Raw genomic sequence first — 17,843 nt, 5'->3', positions numbered from 1 at the left:
CCCCAATTCTGCACTTTTTTTCGACACCTATTCAATGGTGAAAAGTTATCACCGTTTTTTATCAAAGACTTTTCAAAACTGCGATAAGTCTTTGAAATTGAATACGGTGTAAAACTAAAACAAGTGATGTTAATGCAAAACCGTTAAAAAGTGCGATATTAACGCAAAAAACAATGTTATCGCACCCATATTGAATACCCCTAATAGTCTTTTTCCAAAGGTTTTTTATGTCCATTTTGGAAAAAACAGCCAGAGAGACTGAGGGGTAAATTTACTAAAGAGCGTTTTTAGAAATGGAGATGTTGCCCATAGCAACCAATCAGATTATGGCTATTATCTTCTTAGAGCTATTTATACAAATGCTAGGAGCTGTGCTGATAAAATTTTCAAAATTAACTGCAATAGTAACAAGGGATGATCTGGATATTGAGCCTATTACGGAGTCATATCCTGGATACTTTCATCAGCTGGAACTTGGTGACCCATCTGTGTCACACCTGTTTGTCTGCCCTACCCTTTTAGAATGTAAGCTCTTACGAGCAGGGCCCTCTACCCTCTTGTGCTTCTCCCTACTTTACCTTCATCTACTTCTTACTCCCCACTAGGGAACCCAACACTTGGTTGCTTAAGCTCTGCTGCTTATGTAGGTGTTTTGGTCGCTAATGTGGCAATGTATATTATCCATGTCCTTGTCCTTTATTGTTTTGTATTGTACTGTAAGTCTTGGTCACCTATTTGTTTGTTTTACATACATTGTAAGGCGCTGCGGAACACTTGTTGTGGCCCCATATAAATGATAATAATAGAAGGTGCTAGTTAAATGTGAAGTAGAATCTGAGTGGTTGCTATGGGCAACATCTCCCACTTCTAAAAACTCACTTTAGTAAATTTACCCCTGAGACTGCGTCCTCCATCCTTAAGTGCTGAAGAATAATCTGATTGTGAGCAGTATTCCCACCCAGCTGCTAGTGTGCGTGTGACCTGTGCACAACCTAGCCTCCTGGGCAGGTGCAGCTTCACTGTAAAGCTAGGTACACACTATACACAGGGCAGGATTAACAATGGGGTGGGTGGTGCTACAGCTCTAGGCCCTCCTATTAAAATAGGCCCACAGGATCCAGTCACTGCAGTGTAGACAGGAGTAAAAACTTTTCTCATATCACTGCCAATAACATTCCAATGCCCTATCCATTCACCTCCCGGCTGGCACATCCGAAGCCCCCGGTTATCCACCTTCCTCTGTTGGGGGCCACCTGAAGCTCCGCCCCCTTGCAGTCCAAAGCTATGGCCAGGCTATGCTTCACCCCTTGGTCTGTCCACCAGTTGAACCAAAGCTCTGGTCATCTGAAACCCCGTCTATTCATCTCCCAGGCGTCATATCAAACCACTTTATTGTGAGTCGATATAGGGAGATAGTTATTATGCTTCCTAATACTGTACAGGCACTTATAGAGCTGCACTGTATCTTGTAGGGTCCACATTGACCTGCATTGTTTCCTCTTGTACTGTAATGTACATCCCAGATATTTTATCTCTCATTATACCCCCTGTACTGTATGTAACAGTTTATAGCTCTTCCATTATATTTTAGAACTGTACCACCTCCCCTCTATAGCCACATCTTATAGATTATTATATCAACTATCGAAAAGTCAGACAGCTGTCATAAGTATTCAGATTGGAGTTCCCTTTATGACTTGTACTGTGTTTACTTAAAGTATACAATCTAGATAATGCTCTATTTCTTCAGGGTCCATAAGGATCCACAGGGATACCATGGGGATATTATGGTTGGAGAGATCCAGGCACCAAACTGTTAAAGCTTCAGCTGCCAGGATGCCTCGGGTACTCCATATATACCTCGCCCCTAGCCATAAGCCTTCAGTTCGTTTGGTGCGGCAGGATCAAGACACACCTTTGTAACTGGACTGCTCAAGCAGTCCTAAGCTTTTATTTTATGTTTTGGGTTGGCAGCACTAAGCGTCTAAATTAAGATGCATATACTGCGACTCCATCTACCTCCGCCGGGCCGCAACACAAGTAACTGGGCTGGTGATTTCGGTGGTTCCTGGCTGAGCTTGCTAGCAGCAATGCTGCAACCTGGACTGCTACCGGATGCACGGAGATGTCGGGTAAGACGGTTCCTCACTTACGGGGAATCATGAGTGTGCCCGGAGTCTACTGCGCATGTGCAGAACACCGCAAAATGTCCGTGGTGGCCATTTTCCGGTGTTGGCAACGCTGACACCTGCCGCGGGACCACAGACAGATAAGTTTAAAATAATATGGGTGCAGGGTGTGTGGTGCGGGGCCCCCTTAGACCTGGGGGCCCGTGTGCCCCGCACACACTGCACCCATTATAGATACGCCACTGAACTGTTTACTAGCTGCTAATGACACTGTATTTTATTTCTGTCTGTCAATTGTAACTCACAATTTTTCTCTTCATCTTTTGGAATGGAGGTTTTTCTTGAGTGCTTCACATTCATTTGAGATTTTGTGAAGGCTGTCACATAGCATTGCATTTATTACCTTTATGAACAGGTCTAAAGATAAAGGTAAACGGGAGGGGGAAGCCCCCTGTGCTGGTTTCATGTAAATCCTGTATTGTATGGCCTACATGATGTAAAAGATGGTTTGTGTGTTGTCTGTTATAAAGAGCTACCTCACCAGTCCAGTTTACCTGTCTCTGGACAAGAGCCATCTTGGGTACCCTCTTTGTCGCAGGTAATGAAGCAATTTGTGGATCATATGGCTGCTCCCACAATGCCTTCTTGGACGGGGTGTCCACAGCATGCTATGTTCGCACCTGCTATGCATCTTTCCTGAAATGATGTTTATGGCTATTCTAGTCAGAGTATGGCACCATCTAATGTTGAAAGAAGACCGGTAGCTACAGAGGCGCCTAAGCGCATGTTATCTTTTTATCAGTCTGCTCAACATGGATTCAGAGGAGTTGAATGATGGTCAGGGTTCTTCTCCAGGGTCTAGCTCTGTGAAGGAGGACCATCTGTCCACAGTTGATGTTCCTTCTTTGGTGAGGGCGTTTAAACAGTCCTAGATATTCAGGATGATGAATCTGCTCATAGTAAGAAGGCTCCAATGTTTATTCACCACCGGAATGTGGTCAAGACGGAGCTTGCTGTATCTGATAAGCTCACAGAGCTTATGGATGAGGCATGAGGTAACCCGGATAAACTATTTTTTGTGACTAAAAGAATAACACCGTTGTAGCCTTTCCCAGGTGCTCATGTAACGCATTTAATCGGAACTAATACATTGCCTATTCCGTCAGCATCTTCTCTGAAGGATTCCACAGATAAGAAAATGTAAGCATGTCTTAAGGCAATATTTTCATCATCTGGAGTTGTTACTTGTCCAGCCAGGCTGGAGCCTGGGTAGCCAAAGCTGTTGAAGAGTGGATGGGGGCATTGGAAGACTCTCTACCAGATGCTACCAGAGAACAGAGGATGTAAATCTTCCACAAATGGGAAGCGGCTTCCTATCTGAGAGGAGCTGCGGTAGATGCTGGAAGTTTAGCTTCTAAAGCATCAGCAGCTTCAATAGTGGCACGCAGGGCCCTTTGGTTAAGATCCTGGAAAGTTGATACAGGATCAAAGAGGACGCTAGAAATCTTACCTTTCTATGGAAAGGTACTTTTTGGAGCAGAGGGCCTGATTCAGACCCGCTTGCGAGCTCTGAGCGCTCGCAAGCGGGTCGATGTTGCCCAAATGCGCACGGCGGCGGCTCCATCGTACGCATGCGCGAGACCCGAATAACGACGGCCAAGCCGTTGTTATGGGTCTCGCACCAAAGGGGGCGTGCTGTCGATGGTGATAGCACGCCCCCTTTGGTGGGCGTGCCGGGGGCGTTGCTGCCCAGACGGAGGCGTTCCCATGGGAACGCTTACCGTCTGGGGCCGGCCCCACTGACATCACTAGTGATGTCAGTGGGAGTGCTTTTGGATCTGGTAGAGCCAAAAGCACTCCAGGGCTTGCGGCAGCGAGACCCTACCGCAAGGGTCTCGTCGCAAGCCCGATGGTCGCAATGGTCTTGACCATCGCGACCATCATTTTGGCCGCTCGCTATAACTGTGGGTGGTCAAAAAGGAGGAGGGACGGCCCTGATTCAGAGCGAGCACTCTGTCAGAGCGTCCGGCTCTGAATCAGGGCCAGAGTTGGATAAAATTTTAGCTACTCTGGTGCCTTCAAAGTCAGCAGGTGTCGCAGTGCGCTGGACACCGGCTACCACTTACCGGGTCCCGCAGCAGTGGAATCTCCGGCTGCAGGCAGCGGGCGGGGAGTCCCTGGCGCCTGCTGCTGTGATGTCCGCTCCGGGTCCCCCTCACGCTGGCTGGAAGTGCAGGCGGCCGTAGCTCTACTAAGAAGAGCGTGCACGCCTACCTGCAGAGAGATTTCAAGTGACAGGCACGCCAAACGTGACTTCAGAGAATTGAACTTACTCTATTAAAGGAAGTCTCTGGCACCAGACAATAGTACTTACCTGTTATCCTGAACTTGACCTTGGCTTGTTTGTGACTCCGAATTCGTCTGACCCCTTGTACTGCTCCTGATATCTGGTTCTGTTCTCGGCTACTCCCTGTGACCCATTTATGTCTGCTCCCTGGTACCGTCTCGTCTGTTTGGTTTTGACCTGGCCTGTCGACTATGTTTATTCTTCTGCACCTCATCCAGTGTTCATCAGTACCTGTCTAGGGGAACCTAACCTGAGAGCCACGACCTGTGTGTTGGACGCAGCCAAGTCCATTCCGTCTTGCGAGGGTCCCTGGTGAATACCACCGGCACATTAGACTGTACGCCTCAGGTATAGGTCTAGCCAATTCCCTAAATACGGGCCGCATCCACAATCCGTCTGAGAGTTGTGACCGAATACTCTGGCCAAAAACTATGCTACTGGTAATCAGTCACCACGAGACCTGCTCGAGAACTTACTTGCTAGAGTCAAGAACAAGAACAGTCTTAAATTATGCAGTGTTTCCAGACTGATGCAGCAAGTCGGTGTCGCTCAAGCACTTCCGGTACAACCAGGTCCATCTACGGCACCAGCCGCTGGGGCTTCCGCACCAATACGGATTGCAAATCCAACAAACTATGATGGGGATCCGACAGATTGTTGTGGATTCCTGAACCAGTGCTTGATCCAGTTCGAAGTCCAGTCAGCAAGTTTCCCTTCAGACAGGACAAAAGTCACTTAAATAATCTCGCTATTGTCAGGTCAAGCATTGGCTTGGGCCTCCATTGTGGGAAAGGAATGATCCGCCTGTCAACAACAGTGCCGAGTTTCTGAGAGCCTTTCGGAAGGTCTTTGATGAGCCTGGGCGAGTATCCATCGCAGGGTCGGCCATCTTGCTGCTGAAACAGGGGAACCAATCTGCGGGACAGTATGCCGTACAGTTCCGAACCCTTGCTTCAGAGTTGGGGTGAAACAATGACGCCTTGGTTACCGCATTTATGCAGGGACTGTCGGATAAAATTAAAGATGTCCTCACATTCCGGGAATTGCCAACTTCCTTGGATGACCTTGATCTCCTTGTGTATCTGAGTAGACCTTCGCCACAGAGAGCGAGCATGAGAAACGGAACAGTCTCGTCACTTCACTTTTAAGCTGGCTCCACGATTCACGACACCTACGGAGTCTCCAGAAGAACACATGCAGATTGGGAAATCTCGCCATCCTGCCGCAGAAAGAGAAAGGAGGTTCAAAAATAAACTTTGTTTGTACTGTAGCGAATCAAGCCACCTTCTCTGGCTGTCCAAAGCTTCCGGGAAACGAGAAGGCCTAAATGATAGAGGGGTGGTCAGTTTAGGTGCATTGAAATACGCCGCAAAAAGCCAAGTTACTTCCCAGTTGTCCATCGATGTAACCCTGGTCGTGGGAAATTCCTTTGAAGAAGTCAAAGCCTTCTTAGATTCAGGTGCCGATGGTAATTTCATCACAGCTAAAAAGGTCCAAGAGTTAGGTATTGCTAGCATGCCGCTGCAAAAACCCCTTGGCATCATTGGCATGGATGGAAATAAACTTCCCATTGCTACCATTCATTCACGGACGACAGAAATCACCATGCAAATAGAGGCTCTTCATCGGGAATCAATAACATACTATATCCTCCCGTCAGCCGAAAGTTCTGTTATCTTGGGTCTTCCTGGGCTTCGCAAGCATGCCACTGTTCTGGACGAAGCCTCAAATCCTGTCATGGGGTTCTCAATGCTGAGGGTCTTGTTTATCTGTCAAACCACCTCATCGCATCATTCGGACCTCCGTTGTCTCTTTGGAAGATCAGCTTCAGAGATGTGTTCAGCAAAAAGGCCGCGGAGATGCTTCCTGCCCATCGGGAGTGGGATTGCGCTATAGATTTATTGCCTGGAAAGGTCCCACCTCGTGGAAGAATTTTTCCCCCCTCACTTCCAGAATCCCAGGCAGTTACTGAATACATTACAGATAACCTGTAAAGTAGATTTAACAGAGAGTCTAAATCACCTGCTGGAGCTGGTCTTTTTTTTTATAAAAAGGATGGGGGTTTGAGACCATACCATACATCGATTACCGGGGCCTGAATGCAATTACCATCAAGGATCGGTTCCCTCTACCTCTGATTTCAGAACTCTTTGATCGTATTAAGGGGGCAAAGATTTTCACTAAGCTAGATCTTCGCGGGGCCTACAATTTAATCAGAATCCGATCTGGAGACGAGTGGAAGACTGCCTTTAACACTCGAGATGGCCACTATGAATACTTAGTTATGCCTTTCAGATTAAGCAATGCCCCAGATGTTTTTCAAAAATACATGAATCATATTTTCCGGGATCTGTTGTATAAATAAGTAGTGGTATACTTGAATGATATCCTAATATTTTCTGAAGATATAGCAAGTCATCGCCAACATGTATGTGAGGTACTTTCACGACTCCGAGCTAATCAGCTTTTCTGCGAACTTGAGAAATACTCTTTTGAACAAAATGAACTGACCTTTCTGGTGTACATCAATTCGGGTTCCTGCCTTTGAATGGACCCAGAGAAGCTTGCCGCTATTGTCAACTGGTCCTGCCCAGTTGGATTGAAGACAATACAGCGCTTCCTGGGTTTTCACAACTTCTACCGCCAATTCATCAGGAACTATTCCATCGCTGCTCCCATCACTGCTCTTACCAGAAAGGATCAGGACACTCGTGAGTGGTCAACTGAGGCAGAGGAAGCCTTCGTCCATTTAAAACAGCACTTCCTTTCAGCACCCATCCTGAGACAACCATGTGTGACCAACCATTTTTTCTGGAGGTGGATGCTCCCACGGTTGGGGTTGGGGCAGTCTTGTCACAGAGAGACAAAGGAAATAAGTGGTACACCTGTGGGTTCTTCTCCTGAAAGTTCCCTACATCAGAGAGGAATTATGCTGTTGGTGATAAAGAACTACTTGCCATCAAACTGGCTCTACAAGAATGGTGAAACTTGTTAGAAGGAGCTAAATGTCCCGTAACAGTCTACACCAATCATAAGAATTTGACGTACCTTAGGACAGCTCACTGTCTAAATTATAGTCAGTCCAGATAGTCATTCTTCGATCGATTTAATCTAGTGATTACTACCTGGCCGGGTAATAAGAACATCAAGGCCGATGCCCTGTCTCAAGCATTTATTTCTGCTGAAATGGAAGAAGTAAAGGAGGATAAGGCCATTCTAAACCCTGCCTGTTTCTTAGCAGCCTCCAAGAGGGTCAAGATTCCACTGGGGAAAACATTCATAGCCTCAGAACTCCGGGCTGAACTACTTCAGTGAGCGCATTCATCACGTTTCAGTGGGCATGCAGGCGTTAAAAAAAAAACATGGAACTGATCCTGAGGTGGTACTGGTGGCCGATGATCCGTCAGGATGTAAAGGACTTCGTGGCAACCTGTCGTATTTGTGCTCAGCACAAGATTCCACTGCACTCTCCATCGGGTTCCCTGTTGCCACTACCAGTGCCTCATTGCCCTTGGACTCACATTTCTATGGACTTTGTAACTGATCTGCCTTCATGCCAAGGGTTCAACACAATTCTGGTGGTGGTGGATAGGTTTTCCAAGGCTGCTCATGTTATTCCTTTGAAAGGTCTACCTTCAGCACCAAAGTTGGCAGAGATTTTTGTAAGAGAAATCTTTAGGTTACACGGGTTTGCTAAGGACATTGTTTCCGACCGAGGGGTACAGTTTACCTCTAAGTTCTGGAGAGCATTGTGCAGGTACTTTAGCATCAACCTGAGCTTTTCTTCGGCCTATCATCCCGAGAATAATGGCCAGACTGAACGAGTAAAGGGAGAATTGGAAAAATTCATTAGGATGTATGTTTCAGCCAATCAAGATGACTGGGTCTCTCTGCTACTTTGGGCTGAATTTGCCCACAATAACCTGTACCATGAGGCATCGGAACACTCTCCATTCTTTGTTCAGTATGGTCTGCATCCAGTGTTACCCGAGTTACCAGGCCTTCAGCCAGTATAACTTCCAGCTGTATGTGGTAGAGTGAATCGATTCTTTAGGATCTGGAAGATGGTAAAAAGGAATTTGTGTAAAACTTCTTCAAGATACAAGCTGTTTGCAGATAGGAGAAGGAGGAGGGGTCCGGTGCTGGCTCCTGGTGATCAAGTCTGGCTGTCAACCAAACATCTGAGATTAAGGGTTCCGACAATGAAATTCGCTCCCAGATTCATTGGTCCTTTTCAGATCTTACAAGTGATCAACCCAGTAGCATATCGTTTGAAACTTCCAAACACTCTAAGAATACCCAATGTGTTTCACGTTTCTCTTCTCAAGCCCTTGGTACTTAATCGTTTCTCAGCTCCTTGCAGCCCTCCAACTGCGATTCCGGTAGACCATCAGGAGGAATATGAAGTGAAACAGATTTTGGATTCAAGGGTTTCTAGAGGAGCTGTTCAGTTTCAAGTTGATTGGAGGGGTAATGGTCCTGAGGGACGTTGCTAGGTAAAGGCTTCTGACATTGATGTGCCTCAGCTTCTTCAGAAATTCCACCGGAAGTTTCCTAACAAACCATTTGTTGGGTGTTCGGTGCCCACCCCTAGAGGGGGGGTAATGTCACAGTGTGCCAGACACTGGCTACCACTTACCGGGTCCGGTAGCACTGGAATCTCCATCGGCGGCAGGCAGCAGATGGGGAGTCCCTGGCGCCTGCTGCTGTGACGTCCGCTCCGGGTCCCCCTCACGCTGGCTGGAAGTGCAGGCGGCCGTGGCTCTCCTAGGAGCGCGTGCGCCGACCTGCAGAGAGATTTAAGTGACAGGCGTGCCAAATGTGACTTCATGTTTGGCGTGCCTGTCACTTAAATCTCTTTGCAAGTCGGCGCGCACGCTCCTAGGAGAGCCACGGCTGCCTGCACTTCCAGCCAGCGTGAGGGGGACCCGGAGCGGACATCACAGTAGCAGGTACCAGGGACTCCCCGCCTGCCGCAGACGGAAGTGCTGGCAGCCGCGGCTCTACTAAGAAAAGCGTGCGCGCCGACCTGCAGAGAGATTTAAAGTGAGGTGCGCCAAACGTGAAGTCACGTTTGGCGCGAGAATTTAACTTACTCTATTAAAGGAAGTCTCTGGCACCAGACAGGTGCCAGAGTATAGGCTTCATACCATACTCCAGCGTTCCAAGTACTTACCGGTTATCCCGATCTTGACCTTGGCTTGTTTGTGACTCCGAATTAGTCTGACCCCTTGTACTGCTCCTGATATCTGGTTCTGATCTCGGCTACTCCCTGTGACCCATTTATGTCTGCTCCCTGGTACTGTCTCGTCTGTTTGGTTTTGACCCAGGCCTGTCGACTACGTTTATTCTTCTGCACCTCATCCAGTGTTCATCAGTACCTGTATAGGAGAACCTGACCTGAGGGCCGTGACCTTCTTGCGAGGGCCCCTGGTACATTAGACTCAGGTGCCTCAGGCATAGGTCTAGCCAATTCCCTAAATACGGGACGCATCCACAATCCGTCCGAGAGTTGTGACAGCAGGTCTGAAATCTACGGCGACTATAATGTCTAAGCAGGTTTCTTTCGGTCCTTTCATCCTCAGTGATGAGCAAGGGAACAGTCTTCTAGGTCGACTAGTTTTCGCAAGACAACAAGGTGACAATCTAAGAGGTCTGACCCGCCAAGATGTCCAGCTTCTAAACCGGACAACAAACCTTCGGCCTGATGGGGAGGGCCTCCTCCTGGGGCTTCCCAGGGTGGGAGTCCAATTTCTTCAGTTTGCGGATTTTTGGCATCAAACAACAACAGATGCCATGGGTCCGAAAAGTGGTATCTCAGGGGGTATGCCCTCACTTTCAGGAGTCATCCTCCCCAGAAGTTCTTTTGCACAGATTCTCCATCAGATGCGATCAAGGCTTTGGCCTTTCAGGAAGCCATTCACTCCCTGCTACAGACAGGGGTAATAATCCTGTTTCCTGTGTCGGAACAGGAACAGTGTTATTATTCCAATCTTTCTGGTTTGGAAACCGAATGGGGCTTATCGCCCTATACTAAATCTAAAAACCCTCAACAAGTTTATCCATGCATATGGGAAAGATTCCTGTACTGCACAACCTGAATTTATATAATAGGAGGTGCTACCTGATGAGACTAATTGCAGGCACAGAAAAAAAGACAAATCTCAGGTGCACAATTCCAAATTAAGTTTATCCATGTACCCAAATTTGGATGGAAATTCTCATGTCAATTATTTTGGCAATGGAGCCAGGGGATTACATGGTTTCCCTGGATATTCAGGATGCATATCTGCATGTTCCTATTATACCATCCCACCAACATTTTTTACGGTTTGCTGTCCTTCAGCAGCATTACCAATTTTAGGCTCTACCCTTTGGCCTATCTACGGCTCCCTGCGTATTTACCAAAATAATGGCAGTCATGACGACCTATCTCAGGCGTCAGGGAGTCAGAATAAAATAAGTCGTTATCAGGAGTGGTTTGACCAAGCAGCTCCCAAAAAGAGATAGTTGGTCTGGTGCACAACAGACTGTGTCTATAAAAGGGTGCCTTCTTTGGCTTAAGAGCTTTTTATTGAGACATGCATGTTGATCATTGAACATTATCTGTGAGTATATCCAATAATTTTACATTGTTTAGTGGATTATGTAATGAGCTTTTATTTGATTTGTATTATTAAAGTGTTTTTACCTTTTAATCTTGGTGCTGCTCTAGTTGTTTTGCTTATGAAAGCACGGCTGGATAATCAATTGGAAGAAATTGTCACTTTCTTTAACACAGCAGATGGTACATCTGGAAGTGTTACTGGATTCTCGGGCACAAACGGTGTTTCTGCCAGAGGACAAGATTGTGGCACTGTCATTACGAATATGCAAGCGAAGGGTATCCATTCTGTTAGCAATGCAAGTCCTGGGATCAATGGTATCCACCTTCGACAGTGGGGGTATGCTCAGTTCCATTCCAGGCCTCTGCAAAAGTTGATTCTCTCCAAGTGGAATGGGCAGTATCATCTAATAAGGTCTCAGATGATCATTCTCACTCCAGAGGTTCGTCACTCCTGTGGTGGCTGAGAAAGGATCATCTGAACAAATGGCGCCCATTCTGGTTTCCAAAGTGGGTGCTTCTCATCACAGATGCCAGGCTTTGTGGATGGGGGGCAGTGACTGGTTATCACACCTTTCAGGGAAGATGGACAAATCAGGAAATTCATCTGCCAATAAACATTCTGGAGCTGCGAGCAGTGTACAAGGCACTTATCATGGCACAGGACCTGCTCCAGGGCAGGCTGGTCCAGATTCAGTCTGACAATGCGACTACAGTGGCCTACCTCAATCATCAGGGAGGCACAAGAAGTTATGCAGCCATGGAAGAGGTTACAAAGGTTCTGATTTGGGCAGGACATACACGCCAGAGAGTGGTCTCTCCATCCAGGAGTGTTTCAGCTCCTAGGAAACAAAAGGTGTCTACCAGAAATAGATCTCATGGCATCATGTCACAACCACAAGGTCCCCAGGTTCGGGTCCAGGTCCAGAGACGCATCGGCAGCCTTCGTGGATGTACTGGCAGTAAGATGGGACTTCAAGCTGGCGTATCGCTTTCCTCCATTTTCTTTCCTTCCAAGAGTGCTCAGGAAATTCAAGCAGGAAGGCGGAACAGTAATACTGGTGGCTGCGGCTTGGCCCAGATGTCATTGTTTCACCTATATACAAAATCTATCCGTAGACTGTCCGTTTCCTCTTCTATGGCAGGATCTGCTAATGCAGGGTCCCTGTCCGGACTTATCTCGTCTGGCTTTGATGGAGTGGCTCTTGAATCTTCCATCCTAAGAGCAAAAGGTTTTTCTAGTTCTGTAATTCAACGATGCTTAGGGTACGGAAGTCTGCCTCTGCCCGCATCTATTACAGAGTTTGGCATTCTTTTGGTCAATGGTGTTCCCACAGAAATTATGATCCTAAGGTGTTCAGGATTCCAAGGTACTGGCTTTTCTTCAGGTGGGGTTAGACAGTGGTCTACGCTTGGCCACTTTTGAGAGTGTAGTTTCTGCGCTGTCAGTGTGGTTCCAGAGGAATTACCAGATGTTTGAATTTTTTTCCAAGGAGTTCTGTGAGTTCAGCCTCCTTTTGTTCCACTTGTAGCACCATGGGATTTGTCTTCCCCATTTGAACCTCTAGACTCTGTAGATTTGAAGTGGTTGATCAGTGAAGACACTTTTTCATCTTGCTATTTCTTCTGCTCGCAGAGTCTCTGATTTGGCAGCGCTTTCTTGTCGCTCTCCATTTTTTATTTTTCATCAGGATAAAGCTGTTCTTTGTACAAAGGAGGGTTACCTTTCTAAGTTAGTGTCCCATTTTCATGTAAATGAAGAAATTGAAGTTCCAGCTTTTCAGGCTCCAGATCTTTCTGTAGGTGAAGCCTCACTGGATGTAGGTCATGCTCTCCGTATTTATGTGGAGCGCACAAACACTGTTAGAAAATCAGATGCACTTTTTGTATTATGGTTTTCACAAATGAGGATGGCCAGCTAATAAGCAGACTCTGACTAGATTGCTACGCATGACTATCTCTCAGGTATACACACAGGCTGATTGCTCTGTCCCAAGCATGGTCACAGCACATTCTACTCGGTCTGTAGGGCCATCATGGGTATTTAGTCATGGTGCCTCTGCTGAACAATTGTGCAAGGCAGCCACTTGGTCTTCTACTTTTCTTAGTTTTTATGCCTTTGATACTTTTGTGCCTCAGGATGCTTCCTTTAGGTGACGAGTTCTCCTTTCTGCTCAGGAGCATCACCCACCCTAAGGGAATTGCTTTAGGACATCCCCATGGTATCCCTGTGGATCCCTATGGACCCTGAAGAAGAAAATTGGAGTTATGGTAGAGTTACCTTGATAACTTCTTTTAGGTCCATAGGTCCACAGGGCACCCACCCTGATGCACCGGGCTACATTGGGTAATTGTTTCTGGTGTAAGATTGCTCTTCCTTCTCTTCCCTGTTCCTGCCTTGAGGCTTGTTAACTAAACTAAAGGCCAATGGCTAGGGGCAGGGAATATATGGAGGAGGACCCGAGGCATCCTGGGAGCTGAAGGTTTAACTGTTTGGTGTCTGGAACTCTTCAACCATAATATCCCCATGGTATTCCTGTGGACCCTATGGACCTCAAAGAAAATGAGTTATCTAGGCAAGTCTACCATAACTCTAATTTTTCAATGCCAGAAGAATTATTCCAATATAGGGTGCTACCTTTTGGCTTACATGGGGCCCCTGTGACTGTTAAGACCACATCAAGAGTATGCAGCTGCATACTTGGATGATATCATGATCTTTAGTACAGACTGGGAGTCACACCTCTCAAACATAGAAGCCATGCTTAGCTCCTTACGGGTTAATGGGTTTACTGCCAATCCTGGGAAATGTGCCATTGGTATGACAGAGTACTTTGAGTATGTAGTTGGCCATGGGCAGGTAAAGCCTCTGATGAATAAAGTGGAGGCTGTATCTTCATGGCCCAAACCTGGGAGGAAAATGCAGCTGAGAACCTTTTTGTGGTTAGTGGGTTATCATAAATTTCTTTGTGACTTTGTGAACAGAGCATCCCTAGTAACCGACTCCTTGAGAAAAAATTGTGCAGATAAGATGGTCTGGACTGATGCTACTGAAGCAGCTTGGAAAGATTTAAAATGAGCCTTGGTTTTCACTCCCATGCTGCAGACTCCAGACTTTAAAAAAAAAAAAAAAAAAAAGTTTATGCTTCAGCTTGAGGCCACCAGAACAGGGTTGGGAGCAGTACTGTCCCAGGAGGTAGAAGGACAGGAGAGACTAATTCTGTACCTGAGCCGTAAAATGTTACCACGAGAAAAGAGGTATGCGACAGTAGAGCAGGAGTGTCTCGCCACTAAGTGGGCTGTCGAGTCCCTGCGATACTACCTGTTGGTAACAGTCATGCACCTCTTCAATGTATGCAGACCAACAAGGAAGTAAAAGCTATGGTGACTCTTGTTTCTGGCTTTACAGCCATTTCAGTTACAGTACAACATAGGTCTGGAAAACTGCAAGGTAATGCTGATGCCCTGGCCAAAGCACGATGGGCGAACAGGCGAGTTCACTTGGAATATTGTCAGCTTCACCAGTTGAAGCTTATGAGGAGGGTATATGGCAGGGAGGCCACAGTGCCACAAGACAGAGGAAATATTCACCACTTGATTACCTGGGTGTAGGCTGGTTGTTAGGTCCAATCCAGGTTTTGCAGTGTGCTGGGATTCCCAACCAAGCAATCGGCACTACCTGTGAGCTGGGCTTAAGGCTTTGCTGGAAGAAAAGCACAGTGCTCCTGACACTGGACAAGCTTGCCGGGTGATAGCCCAGGGGTGGTGGTTAGTACCAGGACCTGAATGGTCCACAGATATAGTGTATGCTGTCTGTAAGCCAGAGTGGCAAACCAGACTTGATGTTGGCTGTGAAGTGTCTACTAAGCTGCAGTGAATAAATGGTCCACTGTTTTACCGTACTACAGGATGTGTTTCTTCCCGTGACTGCACTGGCTACACTGTGTCTGGCAGTGGCTTCCTATTGGAAGCGCAATCGGCCAGTCACACATACAAAAGGCAGTCCCAGGGGGAGGTGTCTCATCCCCCTGAGACTGCCAGTCCGGGCTGCTGTTAGCTCTGCCTTTCCACCAGCCTTAACCGGCTCCTAGGGGCTGCAGATGATGCAGTCCTTTGGATGCCAGTGGCATGCACGGCTCGCAGCCACTAGTGCACATGTGCCGTTCCCAGCACCTGACAGATCAATTGCATAGGCACCGAGTCCCGTCCAGTTGGAGCAGGTGACTGGGGGTAAGTAATTCCACGCTCCCTCACATTTTCAGCGGTGGCAGACCCCCTCATCTAGGAGGGTAGGAGCTTCCGCAGGTTTTAAGTATATCTTCTGCTGACTACTGACATTGGGAAGCTGATAATTCAGGGACTACCTTCTTGCATTGCATGAATCCAGGTAGATCTTTCTTCCACTTGCACTGTTGTTGGAGTTATGAGGAGCATTTGCAATGCATTCGGGAGCTTGGCCCAGGTCACTAACGCCATCTGAGGATGTCGTTAGCCTGTTGTAGTCTATGGGAGAGAGGGATCCAGTCAGCAGAACATGCATTTGCAGTAGTGCACCTTGCTCCCTTAGATTCAGTAAAGGGATTGTGAATGCCCCAGGAATCGATCTCCAATGAAGATTTCCTTGTCCCATCATTGGTTCCAGTCAACAAATGACTGTTCTTTATAGTCCTGCTTTGCAAACCAATATGGTAGAAGGTAAGTTATCAGAATAGTTGCAAGTTACGTTTATCTTTGAGGCCCCACTATGTCACTTACACACATGAATTCACACATTACACAGCTTCTTGCAGGTTGAATTTATGCTTTAGTAAGAACTGTGATATAGTGCAATATAGTCTTCGTGTTAAGAGGTTGCAATTACTCTTACTCAGAACAGAAAATCTTTCACGACACCGGCGTCATAAAGAATCACTTACTTATACATCATAACATTCAACCCAAACCTATGGCACACAACATGTCTTATAAATTGTATAAAAAAAATGCAAATAAATCTTACCTTTAAACATACTTACACAGAGATGTATTAATGAGGAGTATACAAATTCAGAGAAGTCCTATAGAAATCCATAAATATACAGTAAGTCATTCAACATTGCTGTTACGTCAAGTCCATCCTTATTCCTATCTCCACAGTGAAAACAATCTTGATTCAGTCTTCCTGACATGTATCGAGCTGGTTATCTTACAAGAAATAATTTCAGTTCAAAACTGTAAAGGTGGGTACATACCTGACCGATATATCTGCGGATGGTGGTCATTCATACACACTGAACAACCATCATCTGCATGCTGCAGCGGGTCCCGGCGGAAGGGGGGCAGGTAGGGGGTGTGGCCATGCCCCCTTCAAAAGATAAATACAAATTTGCGGTGCTGGGGAAGGGGGCGCTTTGTGCCCCTCAGCCTGGCACACAGCCAATGGGGGGGCGCGATGAGCGGGAGCGCTCCCCCCTTTGGCATAGGAGACTGCTCGGGCTGCTGCTTTAGCAGCCTCTTACAGTCTCCCAGTGCAGCCCAGCACACTGTTGATGATATATTAAAAATAGAATATACTATTAACTACCAATTATAAGATAGGTTATACATACTTGTAATTACTTAATTAAATCTAAGCAATCATATTAAATGTCATTATTGCATAGCGCTAAACAAGTGATCTACAATAAGCCCTATTTCTCAAATATTCAACATCTGCCATTTTGATTGTAATTAAAACATAGCTACATTGTCTGTGAGAAATGGATTACAAGCCTGAGAAACCATGTAGAGAAACTGCAGAAAATAATAACATGAAGTGTTTCACACACGACATGTTCTAAGACACGGATGGGGAACCTGAGGCCCGGGGGCCGTATCGGGCCCTAGGAATCATTTGGTCTGGCCCTCTGAGCTTTTTTCTGCTAGTCTCATCTCACCCTGCAGCCAGAATATATGCAGCAGATATTTTACTGACAATAAAGGTCATGTGACAAATTGGTTGACTCAGATCCTGAGATTGAATGGCATGTAAAGAAACACCTAGCTTGTATAGGGTAACTTGAGTGATGTAATTCAGACTAAGATTGCTGGAACGGAGAACCCAGTAGACCCACTTCATTGGTAAAAGAGCAAAAGTACCCGCACAGAGATGTCACAATGTGATTAAATATCCTTCCCAATGTCCTATAGTGTCTAAATCACTCAATGGAGGTGCACCCTGGAATAAATCTAATAGACACAATTCACAAGAAAAAAGAAATTCCTTAAGTGGGGCACTCACGGATCAGAGTTAATAGCATATGCATAAAGAAAATGTATGACTTACTAGGGGAACCATAGAATACACAAATAAGGAATGAAATGTATAAAATATAACTTTTATTATGTTGGTTTAAAATATCGCGAAAACATAAGGAAATAATTATTGAAAAAAATAATAAAATAGTGTGACCACTGTTAATTGTATGCTAGTATCCTTAAATATATATTATAATATTGGGGTGTCTGTATACCAAGGGACAAAACACCAACTGTTCTAAGTTAAATTAAATACAGTATATCTCACAAGGATGTTAGATTCAGAGACATATAGTCAATCCCTGTCAGTGTGGTTCCTATGGTTGATAGGGTAGGGTAAGTATATCCTATTAGGTCCTTGTATTAGAAAAACTGAATGTCACACAGGTTATTCATTATGTTACATTTATAAATGTCCCTGATAGAATATATATTATCTCCTTATTCTTCCGTCCCAAAGTCACTACAATATTGTAAAATATAATTA

The sequence above is a fragment of the Taudactylus pleione genome, unplaced genomic scaffold (genome assembly GCF_031769625.1).
Source record: "Taudactylus pleione unplaced genomic scaffold, aTauple2 ptg000242l, whole genome shotgun sequence".
In the NCBI taxonomy this organism is placed as follows: Eukaryota; Metazoa; Chordata; class Amphibia; order Anura; family Myobatrachidae; genus Taudactylus; species Taudactylus pleione.
This window is presented reverse-complemented; position numbering follows the sequence as displayed.